This window comes from Gadus macrocephalus, chromosome 3 (genome assembly GCF_031168955.1).
Source record: "Gadus macrocephalus chromosome 3, ASM3116895v1".
In the NCBI taxonomy this organism is placed as follows: Eukaryota; Metazoa; Chordata; class Actinopteri; order Gadiformes; family Gadidae; genus Gadus; species Gadus macrocephalus.
Window position 1 is genome coordinate 21859767 of NC_082384.1, and position 12267 is coordinate 21872033.

Here is a 12267-nt window from a genome sequence, read left to right on the forward strand (position 1 = left end):
AATGTAAACCAATGCATTCTGAATGGGAGTGTTTCTCCGATTTTTCCATGCTACACAGAACGAAATGTAAACCCATGCAAATAAAGACTTCATTGTCATAATCATTTAAATATCATTAATCTCCGTGTGTTGGGTGGTATTCTATTTTTTTCAACGGGGCTGGTGCCGTCTCCTTTTGACCTTTTGACCCCAGACTTCTGGGGGAATAGCTGAATCAATTCATTAGTCAATCAGAAGCATGTAAATATCTTCCCGGTGGCGTAGGAGAACGGACATGTCCTTCAACATCTACACTTCCAGGCGATTGCAACGGTGCCACACATGAGCATATTCGAACATGTTTAATGGTAGTAATTAGTTGTCGAAATTGGAGGCCTTAATCAATAATGAGCAGCTATTGATTTGCTTCCCGATAAAAAATTGTGACAAATGACATGTTATTTAGCATCTACACGTTGAGCTGAGTCCAATGACACCAAGCATGACACTCTAGCTAATGGTAACATGTATTTTACATGGTACACCTAGGTCTAGGACATGATCTCGCTGTAGCAAGAGGGCGAGCTTGATCTCATTGGACTCAGCTTAACGTGTAGATGCTAATTAACATGTAATTTGTCAAAAATCTCCATCGGGAAGCAAATCTATAGCTGGTCATTATTGATAAAGGCCTCCAAAATCGACAGCTAATTACTACCCCGAAAAATATTCAAATAGGATCATGTGTGGCACTGTTGCAATCGTCTCGAAACGTAGATGTCAAAGGACACCTTGTTTGCCCTGTTGCACGACCGGGAAGATATTTTCATACTTCTAATGGATTGATTCATATTTTAAGGTTCTCGGAGTGAGACTTTAAGCAGCTGCAGCAGAAGTGTTGAGACGAAAGATGATATCAAGACATTAATAGAATATTCCCATTCACATTATGATTCTTCGTCATAACATCCGACCAAACATCCTTTACATTCACCGAGCGAAGATTATGAAAGTCCAGGCCCCCCCTTCCTGCACTCGGGGTCCGACCGGGCCAAGTTTCGGTGCGGGGGTCCCAGTTAGGCCCTAGAATATGGTATTCAAATTTCAGGGCGGTAGGACCTTCCTATCTCAAAAACTGTTTTTCCACCACATTCTGAACCATTAGGTCTCGCAGGCAACACTTCTGAAGGGGCTTTGTCCAAATGACAGTCCATTTGGGAAAACTTTTTTTCTCTATGGGCTAGAACTACAAATCTTGGATATGTCGTTCTCGGGGCCCCGGGAAATGTGTGTAAACATTTTAGCATCCCTAGCTATCTCGAAAAGGCCGGAAAAGGGGCGTGACCTCCAACAGTACAGTCAATGTATATAAGACAGAGGTTAGTTTCTAGGCCCCATTTTTTGCGGGATGGAGGTGTACATTTGTGGCTTAATGTGTGTAGACACAGCTGGCCTGTGGCCACGTCTTTGAAGTCTGGGCTCAAAAGGTCAAAAGGAGCCGGCACCACGCCGCTTATGAGATAACAAAAAGTGAATCTGTATTTCTCTCATAACATTTTGTCATTATTGAAGAGAGGCCTGATTCTCAGATATGCATGTTGGACTGTTAGGGTATAGGTCTGGGAAGAAATTCAGGCCAAAATCTTGCAAGCGAGCCGCTGGGTGCAGGTGCAACGAGATGGAGCACTTGCTGAGTCATTTCCTGTAGGGCTGGAGCCACAGGTTGAAGCGTATGCGTCCTTTGAAACCCCCTTTGATATATAAGAGACCCCAAGGTACAGTTTACTTAAATGTTCTCGCCTCAGTCACCTATTGTATCACTTCCTTTAGGGCTTCGGCCTCCTAATTGATCATTGTAGCATAACTGAATGCCCTCTTTCATATTATATGATACTTCCACCACTGGGACGTGGCAACAACCCTCCAAATCCATATGGGGAGGGGGGGGGGGATGCTTTTGGACAGTAGGGGTGTACACTAGACATAAATAGGAAGCAAACTCAGGAGAAGGAATGACCTCTCACAAATATTTATTGAATAAATTGTTTCAAATAACCCAGCCTCGTTAAATCAATGAACTTGGTGTTTTGCTTTCAAAAATAGGTTATAGAAGAAGTCTAAACTGCAGAAAATAAAAACATCCAAGCTGCCTTTTACGGATACCTCGGAATATCTGTCTATTTTTTAACCGTCGGACCCCAGTTTACGACAAAAACAACACAGTTTACGGCAGCTCCTTTGCCGCGTGGTTTTTAGAGCCATGTAAGGATTAGAGGGGGCGGTCGATAGCAACCACCATAGCAGCATGACGGTCAAGTGACTGGATGCAGCCCCGTTGAAAAAAATAGAATACCACCCAACACACGGAGATTAATGATATTTAAATTATTATGACCATGAAGTCTTTATTTGCATGGGTTTACATTTCGTTCTGTGTAGCATGGAAAAATCGGAGAAACACTCCCATTCAGAATGCATTGGTTTACATTTCGTTCTTTGGAAAACGGTTCTTTAGTAATAATATTTAAGGGAATATTTTGTTGTTGTTGTTTTAGCAGCGAAATGCACCGTGTGCGTGTGTGTGTGTGTGTGTGTGTGTGTGTGTGTGTGTGTGTGTGTGTGTGTGTGTGTGTGTGTAAAAAAGACTAGAAATTGAATGTTTATTTTTAAGCCTCGAAAGTTGCACTGGGTGCCTTTAATATAAGCTACGCCGTGTTCCGGAGCCGCGGGGGATTCTGGGAATTGGGGTTGTCAGTTGACAAATGGGGCTTTTGTTAACTTGTTTTGTTGTTAGGATTAAGTGGGGTTGATGGGTTCGGGATGTTATGTGGTTGTGTGTTGTTCTATTAACATTGTTCGTGTGTTCATTGTTGTCGACACCGTCACCGAGAGTGACGTGACCATCGTTTCGTGCAGCTGTTCCGTGTTGAAGTCTCGTTCAATAAAAACCAACTCTCGTTGTCGAGCGTTCAATAAAAACCAACTCTCGTTGTCGAGCGTGCCCCCCCCCCCCTACAAACGTGTCTCCCCTCCCTCAACAAACGTGTCGTCGTCGTCGTCCCCCTTCAACTAACGTGTTCCCCCCCCCCCCCCCCTACAATCGTGTCGTCGTCCCCCCCTCAACATACGTGTCTCCCCCCCCCCTCCCCGGTCAACAACAGTCTACCTCCCCCCCCCCCCCTAAACAATCGTGTCCACAATTTGCCGCGAAAGCCGTGAAACCCAAACCCCGAAACCCGCCTCCACAGCGGCACGCGTGGATACTGTAGGTATAACACGCTGTTTTTACGTTGTAATAGTACGTCTCCAGTGTTCATGGAAACGTACACCGTCGACGTTTTTTCTTGGCGACTGGGTTGATATATACTAGTGCTGTGAAGCGATTAAAATATTTAATCGCGATTAATCGCATTAATGTCATAGTTAACTCACGAAAAAAAATGCTATGCTGTATATCCCAACAATTCTTCGTCCCATTCATTTTGCTCATTTTAATGCTCTATCAACATGGAGAAGTGCATCGGCTTGCCTTGTGCAAGTTACTTTTTTTATTGATAACAACATTTACTGATCAAAACAGGACGATACAAAAAAGCCTATAGTGCAATTAAACGATGAACATACAAACATACTGCCTTGAACATAGCAGTGAGGCTACTGCTTTAAAATGTGCGTTAATTGCGCGGTAAACTAATTAACGCCGTTAAAATTGGTTTGCGTTAACGCCGTTATTAACGCGTTTAACTGACAGCACTAATATATACATATATATTATATATACATGTGAAGTACCGATTGGGCGGGTAGAGGAATATTTTCAAAGAATGAAAAAGCGGTGCTTTCTAATGTGTCATCTTTACGATCAAACCATAGAATCCTCCTTTTGACCTCAGTCCATCTTACTGGTAACAACTCATAGCACAGCACCTAAAAACAGGAAGTAGACTTTGAGTCATGGTGCACAACGGTTCTGGTATGGGTTCTCTCTGACTAGAGGCTTTCAGTACAGGTCCCGGCCCAGAGACACAAACAGCACTCAACCAGAGGCCCAGCAGCCGCTGAGACCTCACTGTAAAGGACGTGACTAATGACCCAACCCTCTGCTCAAGCCCGTCCGTCATATCTCCGGTTGGTGTGGTAGTGTCTGTGTGTTGTGTGTGTGGGTGTGTTCATGTGCATGTGGGTCGGTGTTTATGTGTGTGTGGGAGTGTGTGTGTGTGTGTCTGTGTGTGTGTGTGTGCGTGAGTGTGGTTATGTGTGTGTATCGTATACCGGGAAGACATGCAGTGCAGCTGTTTCTCGACCCGCGTCGAGGAACGCGGCTGGGGGAAGAGTCAGTCCCATGGAAGAGTGACTACACTAGTACCCCGTGGCGTAAGAATTGGGGGTTGTGTGTCTGTGTGCCAGTGTGTGTGCGTTCATTGGACTCTCATGCATTGTATTCATGAATCTGAACATGTGTTTTAAAGGAGACATATTAAAGTAAACATAATATTTAAGTTCTAGAAAACATGTTTTTGAAGCTGTTTTTGAAGCAGCGGTGGAAATAGCTTTTAGGAAAAGAAATCTCGCTTACTGTTTTTCCCCTCTGCTTCAGTCCCTTCAGAACGCGCTGCTTCTGGTGTCTGTAGCTTTAATGCAAATTAGCTGCTGCCCATTGACCAATGAGCTGTCAGACTGAACCACGGCATGGAGGAGAAGGGATTGTTGCGGTTTGCGGACTCCTGGAGCTCTATATCTATATCATATAATATAATATAATAATAATAATATTATATGTAGGTATTTATATAATATTATATCTAATATCACAGCCAAAAACTATGCGCGCCTCGGATGATATTATGAATCCTAAAAACTGCGTCTGACGCACCTCCACAACAAGTAAAGACTTGTAGTGGGGGATATCTCGGCCATGGTTGAGAGGAATTGGGCCAAAGGAACTTTGGCCTTGACTCTCTGAAGTTCATGAACCGCGACATGGAGGAGAAAGTGATTGTGCTCCGGGAGCTGAGCTGCTGGACTTGCCGCCGAGCTCCCCGCACCGGATCTGCCGGACTGCCACGAGACCTATTGCCGCCCGCCGGACCTGCCAGCTTCAGCGGCAGTTCAGCTCCCGGAGTACACCCGCCGGAGCAGCCGGAAGCTTCGGCCACAGTTCAGCTCCCGGAGTACACCGCCGGAGCAGCCGGGAAGCTTCGGCCACAGTTCAGCTCCCGGAGTACACCGCCGGAGCAGCCGGAAGCTTCGGCCACAGTTCAGCTCCCGGAGTACACCCGCCGGCGGCCGGATGGCTTTGACGGCGGCCAGACCACCGGGGATAGCTCGGCAGTAGTCCGGCAGCTCAGCTCCGGGAGTGCAATCCCTTTCTCCTCCATGTCCCCTCCTCTGGACAAGGGATTCTAATCTTGGAGCTTAGCTGCAGGGCTGTTGCCGAGTTCCCCCCCGCCGGAGCTGCTCGTCCACTAGTCCACAAAATCATAACTATGCTCTGATTGGAGGGGAGTAGGGAACTGGGAGGTAGTATTCAACTGTGCCCCCTTCCTACGTAGGAGGGGGCGCCGAAACGGACTCGCTCGTTTGGTAACTCTAGGCGGGGTACTTTCAGAAACGCCATCGTTTATGGCTTCAAAATATCATAAGGAGGCACGCACATCTTTTGGCTGTGATATTATAGAGCGCCGGGAGTCCGCAAACGGCAACATTTACTTTCTCCTACATTTTGCGGTTCAATCTGAATTTCCGGGAGTGAATGCTTGTAGGCTGAAGAATCAAGCAATATTCGCGAGATATATGTGGCTAGTCACAGGGTGGCTTTCCACGGTCCTACCCGCTGTCCCTTCCCCTTCCTATCTGAGGAACTGCTAAATATCCCATTTCAGATTCCTAACAACCACGATGTCCCCAAATATCTTGGCCTGAATTCAGTGGCAAATAGTCGGCCACTAAAAATGCATTGTATGCAGATTAATTTTCAGTTGTGCGGCTCCATAATGTTTGGCCAACGTTCAGACAACTGAGACAACAGGAAAATAGAGCTGATCAAGGCTCGACCCATGGAACAGGTGTCGCAGTGCAACGCAAACACAATAACAGCAAATATATGTCAGCTCTAATTTAAGTAGTAGACATCGTACCAAACATTATTATTTTGTTGATAGAAAGCATAATAATGTTTCTGTCCGTACTGGGGAGTGGTGAGTTTCCAGATGGTATCGCATCTCGTGGTGTCCTGTTTTATCTTGTTTCCTCACTGGCGAGACCCAGTCTTAGCTTCTAATGAAAAACGCTTTTATGTTTAAAGAGTCTCAGAGTTCCATGTGTGTAGATGTGATGAGATGTCTTTGGGTACATGAGAACAATATAAAGTATCGGATCATAGAAATTAAATCTATTTTTATATTACTCTTACATTGCACTTTATTGCGAGCGCAGCTCACATGTTTTTTTGCAATCTCCCCGTGTCTCTTTTTTTGGGGGTTCCTAATTGCAATTCAATAAAGTTCTCAGTGACAACACTGCCGATATATACGGCGGACAAGAGCTTGAGGTAAATCGCAAGGCAATGCTGTGACGCTCACTGCAACTGTGTAGATGAGGCATCGATGAAGCAATAATAATGGACCATTATTTCAACGTAATAAGACTCCGATATGGATAGGATAAGAAAGTTGAGATGAGTCACGAAGTGACTGGAAGTGGTTGTTTTTCAGTTGTTTGCTTGTGATGGAAAAAACCTTTACTTTACTTTTAATAATTTAAGCTTTGTTTCTATTCCATTCATTGTCTAGCCACCCCACCTGTTCCTAGTGTTAACTAACGTTAACCTTTGTGCCTGGGGTACACCGGTTAAAAGGGAGCAGGGATCCCTTTATGGATCCCTCTGTTTGATGAGAACACAGGAAACTCTAAACATTCCCTGATTTCATCAGTGTAAATTGCATGGCAGAGAGGGGGTGAAACTGTTTAAATAGCTCTGTGAAACTATATTCTGGGCTCACTCTGGTAGAGAGGAGAATAGGGTATGCATACGTTAAAATTGTCTGCAACTATTGTGTACTTTTTTGCATTTAAAAGTGCCATCTATCCTCTACGCAATATCATCTGTCCTCTATGCAATAGTATCGTGGCAATAAATTGCCACGATATACTTTGATTGAAAGTCACTAATATATGTTTCTTTAAGTGTGTTCAAGTTTAACTGCAAACATGGTTTTATAATCATTAGGCCTACACAACATTATTGTACTTGTCCATACGTCACAGGACATTTTCCTGAGAAAAAAACAATACTGTCAGAACACTTCCGAACATGAAGTGAGTTGTACATGAATGCCTATTGTTTCACATACAGCGTCCTTTTTACAGCATCGTTTTACAGCATTATTTTACAGCGTCCATTCACGGCGTCCATCCCTTCCCCACTCCTTTCTGTCCACTTGTGGTCATTTCCCTTTTTTGGTCGAGATCCAAGAAAAAATTAAATAGTTCTCTCTTCAACATAAACTTTGTTGATTTAGCTCATCACAAATCAGCAGTGAGAATTCCAAGGCCAGAGATCTCAAACGTGATTCCGGTGAGCTGCCAACTCGTAAACCAACCACGAGCGGTCCTCCACGACAAGATAATCTGCCCGGCGGTGGCGGCGGCGACGGCTTTCAACCTGGCATTTCCATCAGTGGCGTCCCGCCTAATCCAGCTCTGCGGCCGTGCGGCTGTGCAAACAAACAGGCCAGCGGATCCTTATTAAGACCCGGCCACGTCTCGCAGGTAGCTCCGACGCCGCCCGCCGCCAGCGAAACCTCGCCCGGGACGACGGGCGTGCCGAGGTCGTAGGTCACGGGGCGGGTCGTCGCCAGGGGCGACACGGCGTGGCATCTTCGGTTGGCGCCGGTCGACAAGCGCGTCTTCCACCTCCTGCGGCGCCCCAGGGGGCCGTGGCGAGGGGAGGAGGCGGGCTGGGACAGCGCTCTGATGGAGTCCACGTAGTCCTCGGTTGTGTGCGGGCGGGAGTCTTCCGCTCCGCTGTCGTCGGAGTCTCTGGGGGCATCGGGCATCTCGTCGATGGTTGGCAGGCGGTCCACTCGGGCTAGGAGGCGTGTGGCCCTCATTCTACCCTTGGGAGGACAGCAGCTGCAGGAGAGAGTGACACGGTCACATGAGGAGATAGGTTGTAGGGCGTGTCAAAGGAAGGACGCAGATAATTGACGGTGGATTGAACCCTGACTTTGTTTAAATCAAGGTTAAAAATGTTTGGCTTCATCTCGCTTTCTGCTGCACTATAATAGCTGCTACAATTTTAACTTGTTAGTTTTATTCAAATATCTTTCATAGATTTCTTTTGATCCGGTTGTCATGTGTATTTTATTGATTGTTTTTAAATCCCGTTTCTCAAATGGCTTTCATGCATCCTGTTTCATTTTATTGTATTACATGTTGTTATGTTTCAAGCACATCGAGGCTGCCTTGTGCACGGAATTTGCAATACAAATAACGTTGCCTCGACTTGACTATTAAAGATAACAAAGGCTGAGTCGATGTTCAACCAGCAAACAGCCAATAGGCCTACATGCTTTTGGTTTTCATTTAATTTATTCTAAAAGAAAACACCTCACGTTAAAACAGTCTGCACACAACCCTTCTGCCCCAAAGTCTATAAAAAATAATAAGATACATAGCCTAATAAATAATAAAAAATAATATAATGTATTGTTCATTCCTGGTTCATCACATAGTCTCACCAGTAATAACATCCGCATGCATGGCTGTTCTTCACGACCAGCGGTTTCCGTCCTTTCTCTATCGTCCACACGCCAACGCTCTTTGTGGTCGGTTCCTCTCCGCCGCACAGCGAAAGGGGCGGTCAAGTGGAAGCGGGAAGGGGCGACGTACGCGTGGATTAGCCGGGCAAATCAGTTACTTTAAAGTGCATTATCAAAGTTCTAACTCAAAGAGCTAAATATAGCAACCCCGCCCAGTCGGGAAAGGCTTTGCCGTCTGTACGTCCAGTAAAAGGGAGCGGATTTGGGTCGCGGTGCACTGCGCAGTTGAACCATTGAGTTCAACAGGTGAAAGAGCTGCGGTCCTTATATGGTCATCCTGACAATGATGAGGCCGTGATGTTGTTAAATATATATTAGATTGTGATTATTAAGTAGAATAGTATAGTAGAATAGAGTATATTATAATAAGTAATCTAATTAGGCTATATGTTTCGCACATGTTACTTTCCCTGGTGAGGATGTGAATGCAGAACAGCATTTCTTTTAGTGAACAATATACAGCTTTGGCATCAAATATTTAGATGGGTTGTTTATTGTGTACACAGAAATGTGCAACATATTCTCACTCCGAGTTCGTCAAGACTAAGCTTTTTGGGGGCTGCTGACGCGAAGGGTGTCCTTCTCCTTGTGCGTCTTATTTATTTTTTTCCGTCGATTTTTGACGAACGTGAGGTAGGCTGTTTTTTTATGAGCTAAATGGATGTCATTAATTCAATATAGGCCTAGTCTATCTTTCATACTAATTGAAGAGCCTGAATTTCCTGGAGAACTCTTCTAAGTAGTATAGCTTCCTAGCCTAACCCAAAAACCATGATCTGTGGGACCTTTTTTTAATAAAGAGTCCTGCGCTGCTGAGTGTACGCGTAAAATCATTTAAAAGTCATTACAAGTTGTATCACGTCCTTTCACCACTACGTCCCACTCATGGTATAAAAGGTAATTATATAACATTAATTTGTCTCTGATCCAATCAAATGTAGATGGTTAAATATAAACCAAAGCTGATAAGATATTGGAATTATAACAGACAGGCCAAAACAAAAACAAAGGTAGGTTATGTTTCAATACTGGCTTTAGAATTGTTGTCGGCAAAGCCAGTATTTCAGTTTAGCATGTTTTCCTTAATCTTTGATGATGCATCATGGCCATTCAATGATTCCTACAGTACTTTTGTTTCACTTTTGTTATTACAAACCTTTAATTAACAACACATTTATTCAAGAATGCATGCAGAGACAATTTGTCTCGGCAAAACTATTGCCATACAATGGGCTACACAAATACATTTTGGCACAATTAAAACTATATTCAAGTTAGGATACCATGTTGAATTATAAATCTATCTTTGGCAAATTAAGAAAAGCAACATGAACCATAAGCTGTCATTATCAACAGTATAAAATCAAATTGTAAACACTGCCGTTCATGCATGGAAACATAATCTCTTGCTAATGAGAATAAATTGCTATGCTAGATGCTCACTCATAATAGCCACAAGTAACAGAATTTCAACACAGCATCTTGTTAGCATGGAGGGTGTTTGAAGACAAGTTTTAATAAACTCCAGATTATGGCCGGGGTCTTAAATAGATGCCACCATATATAGATAGGATAACGTCAAAGTTGGCCAAATTAGGCTTGAGAATGGTGTACAGAAAGAGAGAGAGAGAGAGAGAGAGAGAGAGAGAGAGAGAGAGAGAGAGAGAGAGAGAGAGAGAGAGAGAGAGAGAGAGAGAGAGAGAGAGAGAGAGAGAGACAGAAAGATAAAGAGAGTAACAGATTTAACGATAGAAAGGGAGAGATAGAGAGATGGGGGACGTATAGATTGTTGACAAACAGATAGACTTGCAGACAGACAGAAAGATAGATAGATGCTTAGAAAGATATATAGTTATATATATATATATATATATATATATATATATATATAGAGAGAGAGAGAGAGAGAGAGAGAGAGAGAGAGAGAGAGAGAGAGAGAGAGAGAGAGAGAGAGAGACGGATAGATAAAAAGATAGATAGATAGATCAGTACTGCCATCTCATGGTAGGAGATATGAGATGTAATGTGATAGTGATAAAATATTAGCTCGTTAAATGTCTGTTAAAAATAAAGATTGGTTTTAAATTCCATTGACTGTATTAAGTTATATACTCTTACAGAATTTGGATTGGTTCTCTTGAAGAATTATTGAATCCTCAGCAAAACATCCTCAAAATTCGGTTTGGTTGGTGACTCAACATTTTGTCAGACACTAGGTGGCCGGACGTACTATGATCATGTTAAAAAATATGTGTTTCACATCCTGTAATTGAAGTGATGTGGCATTATAATGGCATTATTATGCCATTATTTGTTTTCATACAATTATTATGCTCATACTTAGGTCTCTATTTATTGGCAACAGTATTTAGTGCTAAAGTTAAACAATAACCCAAATATATTAAATAATGTGAATTTTCAAAATGTTATTTATTGACTCAAAACACAAGTCATTACAATGAGCTTGGAGCATGTTTAATTAATTAAGTGGGTCTATTATTCAAGTAACCATAGCAAACGACACAATTACCACATGTTATTAAAGGAGTACGTTCAAGAAAACACTGTTTGTAAATGAATTACAGTTTATAGATACACCTTACAAAGTTCACTGTCAATCAATCGATCCATAAAGTACAATCTTCTTTAACGCAGATGTAGGCCTATGTGCTTTCCTCTTGTGAATGCTTACTATTAGGTGTAGTATATAGATATGAAGCATATTTGGTGTTGAAGAAGTATATCAACATATAAATCTTTAAATGAAAGTTTTCCATCATGTCTAGTTAGATATGACCTGGTAAAACCAGATAAAAACCTGACAGCGTCCTCCAGTTCGTAGTTCTTACCATGGACCACTAGGTGGAGCCAGAGTTCCTCACTGTACAGCCGCTAGAGTTCCCTGTTCATCCCATTCCCTCCTCAATAACTTGTTGAAGGCGAATTAAGGGTGTCCTGAGGTTAGGTTTGCAATTTGTTACTCAGTCCTCAGTCCTTCATCGTCCTATCACTCTAACCACGTGTTCTTAGAGTTGGTTAGGGAGTAAAAATATGGATGCCCCATCAATGAAAACTGAAAGCCATTTCATAATAAATATTAATACATAAAGTAGCCTATTGTTACATAACGACACTAAGGACATAAAAACGATAGTGGTCGTGTTTCCAGTCAGCTATATCATCGGCCGGCACTGGCGATTTTTTTCCCCCAATGTGCTGTATAGCGCCTCATAAACAACATGCTACTGGCCCATGCCTAAACAACACATTCTAGGCTGTAGGCCTGTATAAAGTTATGATGCTGTAAAAAGTAAAAGTCAGTAATCAGCAAACTATATGTTCCACACCATTATGCAGAGTCAGCACACCTGCTTCTTCTGAGGTGAATTATAATGGGAAAATATGTTACAATCTGTGTATACATATAACAATTATGAAATGTACTAATTTTTACATTTGACACATG